Source organism: Sturnira hondurensis, unplaced genomic scaffold (genome assembly GCF_014824575.4).
Source record: "Sturnira hondurensis isolate 20B ecotype Veracruz unplaced genomic scaffold, ASM1482457v3 Scaffold0001872, whole genome shotgun sequence".
NCBI classification, from domain to species: Eukaryota; Metazoa; Chordata; class Mammalia; order Chiroptera; family Phyllostomidae; genus Sturnira; species Sturnira hondurensis.
Window position 1 is genome coordinate 27,318,184 of NW_028074503.1, and position 18,123 is coordinate 27,336,306.

Sequence of the window (18,123 nt, forward strand, 5' to 3'; positions counted from 1 at the left end):
CCCAATAAAAGCCCCTTTGGGAAGGGGCTCTTGGCCCTTTTCCTCTGAGAGACTGGCCACCTCTCCTCCCCAAGCAGACCATGTCTTGGTAGATTCACTTTCATTTATGGCAGATGTGGGGACTTTGTGGGCAACGTTGCCCCCACAAACAGTGTGGTGATGACCAGAGGGAAAGGAAGTGGGGGGAAGACAGAAGAGGGTAAAGGGGCATAAACTGTGAAAGAAGACTAGACTTTGGGTGGTGAACACAGTGCAATACACAGATGCTGTGTTACACAATTGTACACCTGATACCTATAAAATTTCATTAACCAATATAGCCCCCATACATTTAATAAAGAAGAAATAGAACACAAAACCAGAAATGAAAACAAGATTACAACCTACACCACAGAAATACAAAGGATCATTAAAGAATATTATGAACATAGTATTCTTAGGTATGCAAACATATTGGACAATCTAGAAGAAATGGATACATTTCTAGAAATATACAACCTTCCAAGACTAAACCAGGAGGAAGAAGGAATCTGAAGAGACCAATTACTAGCAATTAAGTTGAAACAGTAATAATTTAATCTATATGCACATGGAATCATGCAGCTGGTATTTGTGTTTGATTTCTTTAACTCAACGTTACGTCTGTGACTTGTGTAGGGTGTCACAATTGTTTCTGGGCTCTGAGAGACTAAATGTCTGACCATGGGACATCAAGTAACTACATGACCTCAGCTTTCTGTTACGAGCTATCCACCAAGGCATGAGTTTGGGCGTAAGCATTGATTAGTACACACCGTCAAGAGGAGGTACTGCACTTGCCCCAGGTGTCAGTGAAAGCAGATATGCTCTGTGGGCCTTAGGACCCAGCAGATCCAGCAGAGGCCCAGGAGACTGTGGAAACCTGAGGTGTGGACTCTACCCTCTGGTAAGCTGCCATCAGAGAACCCAGCATTTTGTACCACAGAATGTCGTCATCTGCAGATGCCTAGTCTCCATCTGGAACAGCTGCAGCACCTTCTCTTGCAGGTGTGCACTGATTCACTTGCGTAGCATCAGTGACTTGGTGGATTAGGTGACCCGCATTCAATCTGACAGCCCAATGGGTTACCAATGGGTTAATAAATGAGTCAGGGAAACACATTAAACAATAATATATGTTGCCTACAAAATTTAAAAGTCTCACCCAGCAATATGCCACTGACCTAGTGGACATAAAAGATAAAGCAATGTGCCTTTCACTTGAGAACGTGGTCTCTTGGGTATTTCTGAGTCTACAGAGTACAGAGTCCGCAGAACTTCCCAGAGACCATGATGCTGCCCTCACTGGCCCTGTTTCTCACTGCATGACCAAGAGCTTGTCATCTGGGACCTATCTTGGGGTGGGTCAGAAATACATGTGACAACATAACTTTCTTTTTTTAAAAATATATTTTATTGATTATACCATTACAGTTGTTCTATTCCCCCCTTCATTCCCCTCCACCCGCACCCTCCCTCCCCCACCATTCTCCCCCCCCTTAGTTTATAACCACGTGTCTCAAGTTCTTTGGATTCTATATTTCCCCCACTATTCTCGCCCTCCCCCCTATCTATTTTCTACCTACCATCTATGCTATTTTCTGTGTCTTCTCCCCCTTTCTCCCCCTCCCACCCCCCTGTTTCTAACCCTCCATGTGTTCTTCATTTCTATGGTTCCACTCCTGATCTAGCTGTCCTCTTGGTTTGCTTTTGTTTTAGGTGTGGTTGTTAATAACTGTGTGTTTGCTGTCCTTTCACTGTTAATATTTTTCATCTTCTTTTTCTTATATAAGTCCCTTTAGCATTTCATATAATAAGGGCTTGGTGATGATGAACTCCTTGAACTTGACCTTATCTGAGAAGCACTTTATCTGTCCTTCCATTCTAAATGAAAGTTTTGCTGGATAAAGCAATCTTGGCTGTAGGTCTTTGGATTTCATGACTTGGAATACTTCTTTCCAGCCCCTTCTTGCCTGTAAGGTCTCTTTTGAGAAATCCGCTGACAGTCTGATGGGTACTCCTTTGTAGGTGACTGTCCCCTTATCCCTTGCTGCTTCTAGGATTCTCTCCTTCATTTTGGTCTTGGCTAATGTAATTATGATGTGCCTTGGTGTGTTCCTTCTTGGGTCCAACTTCTTTGGCACTCTCTGAGCTTCCTGGATTTCCTGGAAGTCTATTTCCTTTGCCAGACTGGGGAAGTTCTCCTTTATTATTTGTTCAAATAAGTTTTCCACTCGTGGCTGTTTCTTTCCCCCTTCTGGTACCCCTATAATCCGGATGTTGGAACGTTTAAAGATGTCCTGGAGGTTCCTAAGCCTCTCCTCATTTTTTTGAATTCTCATTTCTTCATTCCTTTCTGGTGGGATGTTTTGTTCTTCCTTCTGGTCCATTCCATTGATTTGAGTCCCAGTTTCCTTTCCATCACTATTGGTTTCCTGTGCATCTCCCTTCATTTCAATTAGTTTAGCCTTCATATGTTCCTCTAATTTGTGACTATGTTCCTCTAATTTGTGACTATAATCTACCAGTTCTGTGAGCATCCTGATAAATAGTGTCTTGAATTGTGCTTCTGAGAGGCTGGCAATTTCTCGGTCGCTTAGAGTTATTGGCTCTGGGACTTTGAGTTCTTCTTGCGCCATATTTCGGGTTGTTCGTGCCTGTTCCATAGCAGGATCAGAGCCCTAAAGTGTTCACTAGAACAGGGCAACTAAGTCGCTGGGTTGTGATGTTGTATGTGGGGGCGGGGTCAAAGAGGGACAATGGCTCTCACTGGTGTTGCAGGGCAACTAAATTGCTGGGTTGTGACGCTGTATGTGGGGGCAGGGTCAAAGAGGAACTATGGCGTCCTGTCCGCCTCCTGCTGCCAAGGCCCTCACCGGTGCCGCAGTTGCTGCCGTCACCGGGCCCACGCATTTCGTCCCACTGCACGCGAGTGTGCCACCGCCGTCAGCCCTCGCCCCCTGGGGCCTGCGTGGTCTGTCTCACTGTGCGTGAATATGCGCCTGCGGTCTGCCCCGCACCCCAACTGGTTCCGGGCTGCCTGCACGCCTGGGTCAGGGGCCCTGTCCTGCCCGACCCTGCTCGCTGCTGGCTCCGCCCCTCTTACCGTCCGGTTGAATGGTTAGATGTAGTTGGACCTCCGTATAATTCAATTTTCTGTCCTTTGGTTGTGTCTTTGTTTCTTCAAACCTTTGTTGTATTCAAACTTGGTTGAGGGAGAAGGCACAGTGTTTCCACCTATGCCTCCATCTTGGCGGAAGTCACAACATAACTTTCTATATTTACCATCTTCCTTCATCAACTTCGGTTTAGCTTCCAATTGTATTTTCACAATTTGAGCCTCAGATTTCTGTATAATTTCTAAACCTGTTAGAACTCAGATTTATAAATGTGCCAGGAATCCTGATATTGATCCTTCATATTGCTAAAAGCACAAGAAAAAAATCCTACATGTATAAAAACATGATTTTTTTGGTCTATTTTAAAATGTTTTCTACCAAGGACCAAGCCAACACCATATAGTTATTAAGTGCTTTTTATGTTTCTGATTTATGTCTGACCTAGTAATCTTTGATATCAGAACAAAGGATGGAAATGTGCTAAAAGTTAAAATGGCAAGTTAAAATTCACTGCCTGAAGAATAAAGGAAATTTCATCTTTGCCATTTGGAGCTGTGTCTGTCAGCCTGTATTAATTGCCTGTAACATAAGGCAAAGGGGAAAGCCCTATTGCTCAGTGTTGGTTGAATAAAAGGGTCCCAGAGACAGTTCCTAGTTCACCAAAAGAGGAGAGGTTTGTCACATGTTTCCTTTTGTCGCTTCTGAGTTTGAGACACTGAAGTTGGATCTTTGGGATGCCAGAATTGCAAATGGGAAAAAAAAAAAATCCCTTTAGCTAAATAGTCATCAACTTTATAGTTTCTCTAGGTAGCACCGAAGTTGACGACGTTTACAAATATTGTACGTTGTTTTCACAGCATGTATCTGGAGAGCTAATTGAATATTTTACTTTATTGTGGATATTCAGGGCATAGTTGTAAACATATTTTTCTCTGAAGCCCACATTTAATAATGAACTTTAAGAATTATTGGAAGATTATAAACCAGAACAAAATAAATTCTGGTATTTTGTACTTATAAAGTTATGGGGAAAACCTATAACACTTTCTTTGGTAACTACAGCTTATGTACTTCAGTTGCCCGTGGCCATTATTAGCTAAGGCTTCCTATTGGACTAAACGTCATTCACAGTTCTCCAGCTACTCCGGTTTTGTATAGAGACACTCCCTGTGATGAGTCAGAGCGATCTAACCCGGTAGGAAATCATTACTTGGGCTGCAGTATTTCTCGGAAGCTGAGTCTAGATCACAGGTTACCTACGGTTAGTGTAGACCCCACTTGCTATCTTTCTTGTTTGAAAGGGTTGGTATTCCAACAGGGCCAGAAAACTCTAGAAAAGTGGCCTGGTGAATGAGTTTCACTTTGTTCACAAAGTGTGTTAAAATACCACCAGCCTCAGGCAAACTGGGTAATAACTAAAGCAATGGAATCAGCACTTACAGAAATAAGCAAGGTTGTTTATTTCCTTGGTAAGTCCAACTTTGCTGAATTTAACTCGTGAATCATGTGGAATCATGTGGTTAAATCCTACTCGATAAAACATGGAACTCTCCCCTTTATTTCTTTGACACAATGTTAGAAAAATCTAGCTTAGCCCTGGCTGGTGTAGCTCAGTGGATTGAGCGCGAGCCTGCGAACCACACAATCATGGTTCGATTCCCAGTCAGGGCACATGCCTGGGTTGTAGGCCAGTTCCCAGCAGAGGACTCATGAGAGGCAACCATACATTGATATTTCTCTCCTTCCTTTCCCCTCTAAAAATAAATAAATAAATAAAATTAAAAAAAAAGAAAAATCTAGCTTAGCAAACTCTCTACTGCCAAGAATACTCCATTTTATCTATATTTAATAAAAAAGACTTTTTGCAATGTTAATGTTAGTTCCAAATGGACAAATGACCACATACAGTTCTAGTTTGACGGTTTTATCAACCTTACTCGTGGATGGGCCAGCAGTTTCACAGCTATCTAGTAACAGGTTACTAACTCAAAATGATCAAAGACAACTAGTAGCTGTAACAGCAGGAATAAAACAACAGTGTTAGCTAACACTTACTGAGTGCATACTCTCTGTGTGACTTTGTTCTAACCCCTCAGCAGTTATTGGCTTACAAATCCTTACAGCAAATCTCAGTGAGTCACTTTAGTGTCCTCCTCGTGAAGATGAGCAAGGAGTGGCAAAGACGATCTTAATTCACACGTAGAAAGTGAGCATAATTATCCCATGAGTTGGAGAGCCCCAGGCAATTCTGTATTATTTTTGAGATGTAACAAAACTTTTGACCAAGATTCATGAATTCCTGAACCTATTCCTCTCTCATTTTCACTTTATCTTGTTCTTCTGCCTCTTTTAACATACATTTTCCCCCCAACTTCCCACTGAACTCGCTCAGGTTCAATCGGCATCAAGCCATTTTCTCAACATTTTGTGCTTGTTGTATTGTATTATTTGTTAATTATGCATGAACCTGTTTTGCCTCCAGGTTATATTAGCATATAAACTCTCAGAGTGGAGGCCGTTTTTGCTGTTGTTGAGGACTGGTTTTACCCTGCTGTACACCCAGAGGCATCCAGCAAAGTCACATCACAAATGGGACAAATGATTTGCCTTCTGTGTCCCTGTCATGGACTTGCAGGTCCCAATGCATAGAGTGTGGTATGGATTCAGCAGAGTCTCCATATGAGAATTTTTTTATTAGTATAGTGTATAAAGCATACACTATTTGAGTATATTACCACAGTTTAGTATAACAATATGCCATATATAGTCTACTGGAATGAAAGGTACTCTGGCCTTAACACTGGGAAGTCTGGACTCCAGATTTTCTATTTGTCCTTGTGGGATGATGATGATGATGTTTGTAATGTCAGGGCAAACTTGAGGCTCTCTGGTTAAAGGCCATAGCCTAACAACGACACTAGTTATAGTGATATCAGTTCTTATAAAAAATATTAGAAATTAGAACCATTTTACCTATGCAAGAAAAAGAATTATGGACCAGGTATGTACAAAGTAATCCTACTTAACAGATTATATGTATTAGCAAGATGGAATGTTTCATTTACCAAATAACAAAAATAAAATTTTAATTAATTTTTAAATTGTTGTTCAAGTACAGTTGTCTCCATTTTCCCCTGACTACACCACCCCACTGCCCCACCCACCTCCACCTCCCATCCTAGAACCTACCCACTTTGGCTTTGTCTATGTGTCCTTTATACATATTCTTTGATGGTTCTTCCCTATTCTCCTCCATTTCTCTCTTCCCCCTCTTTTCTGGTTACTGTCAGTTTGTTCTTTATTTCTATGTCTCTGGCTATATTTTGCTTGCTTGTTTGTTTTGTTGATTAGGTTCCACTTATAGGTGAAATCATATGGTATTTGTTTTTCACTGCCTGGCTTATTTCACTTAGCATGATGCTCTCCAGTGCTATCCATGCTGTCGCAAAGGGTAGAAGCTCCTTTTTTCTTTCTGCTGTGTAGTATTCCATTGTATAAATGTACCATAGTTTTTTTTATCCATTCATTTCCTGATGAGCACTTAGGTTGCTTCCTGCACTTGGGCCATTGTAAATTGTCCTGCTATGAACATTGGGGGACATAGGTTCTTCTGAACTGGTGTTACAGGATTTTTAGTAAAACTTTGAAATGAAAGCTTCTGAACAAATTTTAAATAATTTAAAATCTCTTGGACCTAATGTTGGACCTACATACTTATTGTTAAATTTCACTAGTTGTGTTACTTTAATTATATGTAATGACATTTTAGTATGTGCTTAAAAGTAATGGCATTTTAGTAAATGTGGTAATTTACGTTTCTAATAATGCACATTGGCCTTCACTTTCCTCCTTGCTATTTTGATTAAGAATATTTTGTGAGATATTAAAATATCTCTGATTAGACCATTAAATTTCTGATTTAGTTGCCATTTTCCAATTCTTTCACAGATCTGCTAATCATCAGAATGATAGTCTGAAGTTTACCCAAACTTATAAAAGAACACATGTACAGCCTATTTTATAAAGAATGTTAAGATTTCCTCAGACTTTAACAAAATTGGCCCTTAAAAATATGCATTGAATAAAGTAATAAATGGTAGCTGACTTGTATTATGTAAGAGCCATGAGAATAGACCCTCTGTATCACCTATTATTATAACCACCTGGCATTTAATAGACCCCAATAAGTATTTATTTCAAATTTCTAATATTTGTGTATGAAAGATAATCTTTAAGACATGATGCTGTAAGAGCATTTAGCTCTTAAGTGTCAGTATTAATAAAACAACTTAGCCAACTTTTGTTTAAATTGAATTATGTTAATTCTTTTAATTTTTATAAAACTTATTTTCCACCTTTTAGTAATGTACTCGATTATTTTCTGAATGCTCCCAGTTTCCATGAATGTGAAGTTGCTAAACTCTCATAGTACCGAGTGTCAATCGTTGGAACAGAGGGTTCAGTGGTGGCAGGGGGCGGAAACAACACGAATTCCTTTCCTAGGAGGCAGATCTAGTTCCTGGACTAATCACACTTCTGGAATGTTCTCCTCTCATTCTTTACCTATACCTGCTGAAACTTTGTACACCTTACTTGCTTCCTATATTTCCCGTATGTTTGTCACTTTTTTTCAGATTTCAGCATGTGCTACTTTGAAACTTCATGGTACATTTCTCTTCCTAACAATATTACCAGAAATAGAAAACTTTTTTTTTTGTGGGAGCATTACAGATAATATCTAGTTTGACTGCAGCTAGCTTTCAGGAAGCTCTTCCAAAGACAACTGCCTTAGGACAGATAAAGCGCCGCTTCCCAGGTAAGTGGAACATAGACATCTAATATTCAAAACTGTGGCCAAACACTCTCTACCTGACTTTGTTTCAAGACCACACCTGGTGAACGCTGATCTTCTAGCTACAGTTTTCCTGGCTGCTGCTCCTAACTCTTTTGCTTTAGCTGCCTAGGCATGGTTTTCTGTTTTTCTCCTCTGGGTCTATATTTATGGCAGCTATCTTTGATATTCTTGAAGTATCCTTTTATTTTGTTTGTGTTCCCTTCAGATTTGCCATGACTTCTACCCCTTAATCTTGGCCGACACAGTTGAAGTCCTTTCTGTGTGCTAATTGAAGATGACTCCTCAGCCATTTGACTGAGAGCGGGCAGATGCCATCAACACTTGAGAATCTAAGGTTCTGCGTTGGTTAGCACTTTTGCTCCCTCTGTAGGGTAAAAGGTGGGGTGACTTTTCAGCTAAAAGGTACAATTCTGTTTATTTAGGATTGTCGTTGCTTGAGTCAGAGCAACTTCATCTAGGGCAGGACAAAAGATTGCTCAACAGCTGCTAGGACTTTCTTTCTCAAAGCTAATATTAAAAGCTTCCTTTCAGTAAATTGATGTTGCAAATAATTTCAACTAAAGACACAAACAACCATTTCCTGGGTCATTGTCAAGGCTGGCTGACATGCAGGTGTTTAGAAACAGCTTGGTGCAGCCAAGGGATTCTTTTCATAAGGCTCAGATTTTATCCCAGTAAAACATATGACAACCATTAGGACTGCTTTGGGATATATTTTCATCAAGTCAGCATTGTGCTGGGATTAAGTCATTCTAAGAGGACCAAAAATGGCCCTTGTAACTCTGATCTTCCTTTTGAGGGAACTAGATTTTTGAATCATTCACCTGTTCCTGCAATAAATAGCAGTATGGGGCCCATCTCTGAGCTTCTGGCCCCTGAAGCTCTATGCCTTTTACAGAACTGTTCTCCAAGGGTTAGACTTGTCCTCCCATAGCTGTGACTCCTTGGAATTTGAGGGATAACCCATAACCTTCAGAGTAGGCTGAGGTACACTTTTTTCCCCGAAGAGAAACTAATTATAAAAGTTTAAAGATAATTATGCTATCAGAAAATCACTGAGCTCTCTTCAATTACATGTATAAATGATAGCAAAAAATTAAAGAAACAGAATAACAACTCAGTAACAAACAATCTTCGACATAAAATTTAAAATAAAATAATAAATATCTGTGTTTTCCTTCGTTTCACTGGAAATAACATCCACTCAGTTGTGGTGAGTACAAAGTGAAATAAGCAGTCTTGTATTTGGTTTATGGCATGGTTGTTGAATCTTTTTATTTTATGTTTGAGGGAATGTATTGAGGAAAGAAACTTGGCAAATTGTATCTATTGATAGCTTAAAATTGTCATATGCTTTATCAGAGTAAGTCTGATTATTGGAGTATATGCTAAGGAAATACCTGAAATATGGTACAAATAAGATTTTTGTAGTTTCAAAAATACAAAATATTGAAAAAATTGTCTGAAAAGCAGAAGGGCTACCTGATGAAATATAATATAGTCATGATACTGTCAAACATCTTGAAAAAGGTTGTAAAAACACATTATAAAATGATGCAATTTCAAGATTAAATGAAAGAAATATACTAGAAAATGACTCAAATAATGAGGCTCTAGGCAACTGTTTTGGTGGATTGTAGCTTATATATTTTCTAAATCTTCTATTATATTTTTACCATTCAGAAAAAAATGGCATTGAAGAAAATTAGATGGTCTTTTCAGCAAACACAGATCACTTATTTAGCACACTTTTTTTTTTCTTTTGAAAATAGTTTCATGAATTCTGTGAAGCGACACCCGCTGGAGCCTTGGGCCGAGACCGGTGCCTGGGGTGCGGCAAGAAAGGGAGACAGTCCGAGGGAAGCGGCGTGGGCTGCTCGGTCGTCCCGTGGTGAAGAGAACTTAGGGTGGAGCAGGCGGCGGACGGCCGCGCCCACAGAGCTCACAACAGCCCTGCTTCGCTGAGCAGCTCTTCGGTGGCGCTGCCCCTTCTTTCTCCGCGGTAGAGGGAGAGCTTACCTGATTATTTCATTCTCGTTTCAGCATGCATTTTCTTACATGCCTGACACTAGAGTCTGCTTCTGTGTGTAATTCCAGTCTCGACGAACCTTTCCTACCTTGCCATCCGTCCTCTGAGCTCCGTGGTAGCCCAAAGGCCAGGCTGGAATAATGTCTGACGAACACACAGTAAGAGCCTGAGAAGCCAATGTGGAGTAAGGGAATCGATTAAATGACTAAAAGGAAAAGGAAACACCGTGGGCTCCCTTATAACCTTAGACCTGTTTTAAGGTTCCAGTGGAACCTTAGATCAGTTCCATTGGAAAGTTTTGTCATTCTGTTACCTCTATCAACTATTTTAGTCTTGGAAAGAATAAAAATTTGTGTTGACCAAGCCAAAGGTGGGTAGGAATGAGGGTGGAAGGTGCGGATAGGTGGGGCAGGGGGGAGTGGTGGGGGGAAAATGGAGACAACTGTACTTGAACAACAATAGAAAATATAGTTATTTTTTTCTAAAAAAAGAGAAAGGACATTTTTGTTGAAACTGGCTATATAAAAGGGGTGCTAAAATTGCCACCCAGTCATTAAAGTGTGTAGAAGTGACATGCTTTATGCAACAGAATTTTAATGAGTTTCTAATAAACACTAGGGGGCAACTTAAGTGTGGGGGAACATTTGATAAGCACCTGTTGTGGACAAGGTGCTTTATATCTCAGAAAATGTTCATGACAAGTCCATGAGGTAACTGTGAATGTCCTATTTCACAGAGGAGAATATGGCAACTCAGGGCATTTGGTTGCCTAAGGCACCAGTATACTAAGGTGTAGGAAGCTGGGAGGAGCACCAATTTCACCCTAACAAGAAAAAAATAAATATTCCACGAAGTCATGACTTTTTTATTTTTTTAATTTTTTATTTATTTACTTTTAGAGAGAGGGAAAAGGAGGGAGGAAGAGAGGGAGAGAAACATCCATGTGTGGTTGCCTCTTATGTGGCCCCCACTGGGGACCTGGCCTGCAACCCAGGCATGTGCCCTGACTGGGAATTGAACCAGCAACCCTTTGCTTCACAGGCCTGTGCTCAATCCACTGAGCTGAACCAGCCAGGGCTTTTTTAAAAAAATTTTTATCTATTTACTTTTTGAAGTCATGACATTTTGAACGCATCAGAGAACTGACATTACAGGGCAACCTTCCAGTCGGAAATTTGAGTGAAGACAGGTGTTTGCAAGGAAAGGTGGGGCCTGAGCGCTGCCCGCCTTGTGGCAGACCCTGTAGGAGGGGGAGGGTCACACCACTACAGCAGTTAGGAATTCCAGTTGCTAAAGGCCGAGCGTGGGCTAGTGTGAGAACCCAGAAACACGGGGAGCCACAGACAGAAGGGGACTTGGTACCTGCTAACAGGATCTTCTCGACGGATTGACGCTGGGTGCTGGTGAGAAAGAAGATGGCACAGGACATCGGAGAAACGGGTCTCGGTGATGCAGGCAGGGAGGAGGGCGAGAACACCACCTCAGGAAAGGCATCGTTAGGCGGTCTGCTATTCATTGGCAAAGAGGATTCAATAGAGTACAGTTGAAAACAGCATTTGTGAAATATATGCTTATTTTATGTTTATACAAGCGCAGAATTCTCAATAAGCTGTTTTAATACACTAGTGGATATTTTCAGCTATTAGCATAACCTGGGTCAATCACAAAAGCTACGTATATTAAAATTCCTGCCAGCCGTAATTTTAATTTTAGATGTTGGTTGGACCCATAATTAAATTTATAAAGTACACCGATTCTATGCCTTAACCAGTTCTCAAAATTGGCCCATTATCTCACTCAACTCCCAGCCTGGACTCCCTCTCTGTCCTCTTGCCCTTTCAATTCATTCTCCCTGCCTCAGCTACAGGAAGCTTTCAAAAATACAAATTCTATTTTTAACTATTTTTTATTGCATACACTATCACAGTTGTCCCCATTTTCCCCTCTTGCCCACCTTAACCCAGCCGTAGCCTCCTCTGCCGCCTTCCCTCAAGCCATCGCCAAACGGTGGTCTGTCTACGGGTTATCCATGTACGTTCCTTGGCTGATTGTGTTGTTCCACTAAGTGAATCCTGCAACTTCAAACAGGCTTCAGAATGGCATGTAGTTTCTGACATCAGATCTGCCTCCTTCCCTTTCCAGCCTGCGGCTAATGCACTTCCTACGATTCCACCAGGGTCTCCACAGGCGGCTGGCTGCTGTTGGAGTTCTCACTCTTCCTTCTCCACCTGGCTCCCCTCTTACCCGTCCTTTAAAACTGGAGCAGGTATAAAATTCAAAGAGTAACTTAGATTTTTCCAGATAGACAAAGAGATAAACACTAATGTATTTACTGGTCAGGATATGTTTAAACGGTATACAGGATCTGACTCTCCAAGCCAGCCTCCTTCTAATTAAGAAATGGCTGTTCCTGCTCCATCTCTCTCCTCATTTTTAGCTAAGCTGGCTTCTCAATTCATTCTGATCATGTCTTTCTTTCCAGCTTGGTTACTTGCCTGTGACATCTCAAAGAAATGACATCTGCCTTAGTGGAAGTTTCAAACTAAATTAAAAGGGCAGAAATCATGGAGGATGGAGTTGGTTGACAGGGAAGCTCGCTTCTCCACAACTCTATGAACCTGTTAAATGAGGAAATGGGACCAGACACTGTTTCAGCTAAGAAAACAGGTGAGTAATTCCCTAAGTCAAGAACATAAGCTGGAGGCATGGTTTTTAATTAGGAGATGACAGGTTGAAGGCTAGGAGTTTGCTTTCTTTTTTTCTCTAGGAGATAACTGACACCCTCATCTAAGCCATGTTTTGAAGTTAAGCAAGTCTAGAATTTAAAGTGGTTTGGGCAATTACCAGTAGAGTTTTCCAATAATTAACACAAAGGGGTTGGGACTTTTGCTAAAACAAATGGCCTATGTCATTTTGGAGATTTTAATATGTTCATATGAATAGACTAGTATGTTGATGGAAGAGATTGTACATGGGATGTCAGTCATTGTCTTGCTGAGGGTACATAAACAGTAGTTATATATGTTTTCAAATGTTGATATGGTTATATTATTGTTTTACAGAATATGTATGGTCTAAACATCTTATCCTAAAAGGTGTAGGCTATAATATGAAATCGTAATTATTGAACTGAATCCACCCTGGGGTAGATGTATCATAGTTCACTTAGTATTAATTAAGTCCAGTATTTCCTGAAATCTGTAACTACAAAAGGCATCAAATAAAGTGCAAAATATTTTTAGAGCTGGGATTGTGAAATCAGTTGCCATGGAGCAGAAGAAAAATATAAGACAAACTACAGATGTTGAGCAAGTTGAAATCCAGTGAGCAGCAGAAATATTTTTAATTCTTCAATTTAACTTATGTTTTGAGATGTTCACCTTGATGAAATATCTGTTGGTAAATCAGTGTTTTGCATCAGCATTTATTTCACCTATATTAAGACTAAATACACACAATTTCATAAAGGCATTTCTAACATACATACCTCTCATTGGTTGACCAAATGGTAAGCATGTCAACACAGAATTCAACTGCTTTTCAATTTCAGCCACTTGAGAAACCAGTTTCTGCAGATCCAGATTCAATGTTACTTTTCCACAATATTAACTATGCAAGCCTAGGCAGGTAGAAGATAGAATATATGATTTCAGAGAACAATTTCTGGATGATTCTTCAGGACTTAGCTATAAGTTCTTAGACCAGAGTCTAAAATCAAACACAGTCTTTGCAGTTTACAGAGAAAATTTATAAGAAACAATGAGTCTAGTACCAGTTTGTTACAAAGAGTGCCCCGTGCAATCTATACTCTAAGAGGCCACTGTTTTCTCTGGAAGATTTTCTTCTGCAGAAGTAGCAGAGTGGGCACTTGCAGTTCCCACATACATCACTCAGGAAAGGTCAGGAGTTGGGGTGGAAGTGGTCTTGTTCTCCAAGAGCTGAAATAAGATGATGTGAAAAAAACCAGTTCACTCAGTGTCTCAGCAATGGACGCTCGTACCTTTCTTTCTCTCTTTTTCTACAGCCTGCTCTTGAGAAACAGACTTCCAGCTGAGCAGGAAGATTCTACAAAACAAGCAGGCTCAGAGATTCTGAGGCTTTTTGTTTTTTAAATGATATACTTTAAGTTTGTTTTTCAGAGATTCCACCCCTGGGCAAATCGAATAACCTCTAAAGATTAGGAATAAAACCAGATTTAAGAATTAGTGATGGTGTTTACCAAACATGTTGGGACTCTGTATAAGCTAATTCTGCCCACAGTTCTACAATCAAGCTGTACAATTGTTTGATCCCCAGGCTTTAGTCTTGTGCCAAGCTCATAGTACATGGCTCCGAAATGTTTGCTGAAAGTGTTGGATCAGACCTCGGCTTGTCCTGTCAATGTCCCACGATTTGGAACCTGGAGACATAAGGCCTTGGCTTGTGTTGCACCGAAACTGCTTTACCCAAAATGCCCCTTGGAACAGCGTGATTGGCTGCTTCCACCTGGCCTGTGACTCACGTGGAGNTTGTTTTTTAAATGATATACTTTAAGTTTGTTTTTCAGAGATTCCACCCCTGGGCAAATCGAATAACCTCTAAAGATTAGGAATAAAACCAGATTTAAGAATTAGTGATGGTGTTTACCAAACATGTTGGGACTCTGTATAAGCTAATTCTGCCCACAGTTCTACAATCAAGCTGTACAAATGTTTGATCCCCAGGCTTTAGTCTTGTGCCAAGCTCATAGTACATGGCTCCGAAATGTTTGCTGAAAGTGTTGGATCAGACCTTGGCTTGTCCTGTCAATGTCCCACGATTTGGAACCTGGAGACATAAGGCCTTGGCTTGTGTTGCACCGAAACTGCTTTACCCAAAATGCCTCTTGGAACAGCGTGATCGGCTGCTTCCACCTGGCCTGTGACTCACGTGGAGATAACCCCTTCTCATCACGAACCCTGAACTTGACTTTCATCTACATCTTGCCCTCTACTTACTATCTATTCTTTCTCTTCTTAAACTCTCTCACCTGCACCCTATGAAATACCTGTTACAAAGTAAACAAACTTACCTTTTTAGTCTCTCCCAACACTTATTTATTCCACAATCCTTTTGCCTTAATGCTGTTTTCCTCCACCTCCTATAGGATAACCTCTCCCTTTGTCTTCTTTAGTGACTCATTACTGGGTATTATCTGTAGAATATTTTGGCAAAATTGGTGGTAGCAATGAGGGGTGACAGGAAGGTGAATATTCTCGTTGCCGATTATTGCTGGCAAATAGTTCCTTATCTTTTCTCACTACAACACACATTATTTGGGGCTCTTGCCATTTGGCTAGGCTCCCTTCCACACTCCCCGTGACCATCATTATTCAGTTCCTGACCATTTTCATTTGACATCTACTCAGTCCTTTTCTCTGCTCAGTTTCTGCCACCTCATAATTCTTTGTTGTAATGCCAGTGGCCATCACGTTATGTAGTCAGTGGTCACTCAGCCTCCAATAACCCACAGGCCCTATCCTTTGTGAGAACCACTCCCCCACCAAAAGTTTAACCATCATTTTTATGCTCCGACCACAAACACCTCCTTTTCTGGGTATCTCATTTTCTGATTTCCATTATACTGGTTCTTGGAACTTGGAACCACTACAGCTTTGTTTTCCCTGGTAATGCAGCATCATTTGGGCATCATTACTTCCCTGCCTTTCTCTTCTAGACCAGCACCCTTGCTTTAAGCATAACTGGGTCCCTCCTTTTCTTCCATTGTCCTTCCAGAAAGCCACAGGTGAGGTCACACAATCTGTCTTCTGTACTCCTCCCCTGCAATGAGTGTTCTTAGGGAAAAACCCATGGCCATGCGTATTGAGATTACTAAATTCATAAATTTTAGTCCCATCCAGACTCACCCAGTGTGTGTTGAGGTGTTATTGGGATGTACAAGAAAAGATGTTGAGTAGAGGCCCAGATGTATAGACTCCAGAGAAAGGGCTGGACAGTGGGTAATGATTTTGGACTTACATCCTCCACTAGGTATTTCTTCTCCATTGCTTTTCTCTCCTTAACAAACAGTGCCACCCATATGAGGTCTCTTGGCTGTTATGTATTCTCTGCCTCCTGTTGTAAGGAACTATAAATGGACAATAAACATCTCATCCTAATACACTGAGGCTCATTAATTAACATGGAAATGAAGATTGAAGCTACATTGAGATAGTTTATATTCACTATATTCAAATGTTGAAAAACATTTGTTATTATTTATTTATTCTTTTAAAATATTTTATTTATTTAATTTTAGAGAGAGAGGAAGGGAGAGAGAGAAACATCAGTGTGCAAGAGACACAGTGATTTGTTGTCTCTCTCACACCTCCAGCCAGAGACCTGGCTTGCAACCCACATGTGTGCCTTAACTGGGGATCGAGCCAGGGACCTTCCAGTTTACAGGCTGGCATTCAATTCTCCGAGCCACACCAGCCAGGGTGAAAACATTTTTTAAAAGTCTGAAAATTTCAAGCTTTGACAGTGATCGGGAAAAATGGTCACTCTCATGCATGACTTGTAGGGATGCAGACTAGTATAAACACTTAGGAAAATATTTTAGCACTTTCCAACAGATTTAAAATATGCATGCCCTGTAACATGGCAAGTTCTCTCTCTCTCCATAGATATAGATGTATGTGCCTGTTTCTCTCTATCTCTATTACTATCTCTCCTTCTGGCTCTATCTATCCATATACAGTTGACCCTTGAACAACACAGGCTTGAACTACATGAGTAATTTATATGCAGATTTTTAAAAATAAATACTGTGGCCCTGGCTGGCGTAGCTCAGTGGATTGAGCGCGGGCCTGCGAACCACACGATCGCAGTTCGATTCCCAGTCAGGGCACATGCCTGGGTTGCAGGCTAGTTCCCCAGCAGGGGACTCATGAGAGGCAACCATACATTGATATTTCTCTACCTCTCTCCTTCCCTTCCTCTCTAAAGATAAATAAATTAAAAAAAAGGGAATCAGTAACATTCCCTTTAAAAAAATAAATAAATACTGCAAATGTATTTTCTTTCCCTTATGATTTTCTTAACAACATTTTCTTTTCTCAAGCTTATTTTAGTGTAAAATTCAATANTTTAGGAAAATATTTTAGCATTTTCCAACAGATTTAAAATATGCATGCCCTGTAACATGGCAAGTTCTCTCTCTCTCCATAGATATAGATGTATGTGCCTGTTTCTCTCTATCTCTATTACTATCTCTCCTTCTGGCTCTATCTATCTATACACAGTTGACCCTTGAACAACACAGGCTTGAACTACATGAGTAATTTATATGCAGATTTTTAAAAATAAATACTGCAAATGTATTTTCTTTCCCTTATGATTTTCTTAACAACATTTTCTTTTCTCAAGCTTATTTTAGTGTAAAATTCAATATATAATACATATAAAATACAAAATATGTATTAATTGACTATTTATGTTATCAGTAAGGCTTCCAGTCAATGGTAGGCTATTTGTGGTTAAGTTTTGGGGGGAGTAAAAAGTCATACCTGGATTTTGAAGTGCACAGGAGTTTGGCGCCCCTAACATGCCCCATTGTTTGAGGGCCAACTGTATATCTCCTAGAGAAGTGCCAGGAAACATGGATGAGATGCTCATAGTAGCAGAGTTTGAAGTAGAAATTTTAAAATAGAAATAAAATAAAGAAAACTGCCCTGGCTGGTGTAGCTCAGTGGATTGAGCTCAGGCCTGTGAACCAGAAGACTGTGGTTCAATTCCCAGTCAGGGCACATGCCTGGGTTGCAGGCCAGTTCCCAGCAGGGGACCCATGAGAGGCAGCCATACATTGATATTCTCTCCCTCTCTCCTTCCCTTCCCCTCTAAAGATAAATAAATAAAATCTTTCAAAAAGAAATAAATGCAAGCCCAGAGCATACAGTTTAATACCTGTACAATTTATGTTTCTAAAGCTACCAGAATGTGGAGTCTAGCGTTAATGAAAAACAAAGGAGTGATAACCACATAATTAAAGTTCTGGGTATTTCTGGGGGTAGAGGGTATTACAAAGAAGTGTAAAAATGGGCTTCAGTTGTATTACTGACTTGTATGTGTTATCACGGGCCATA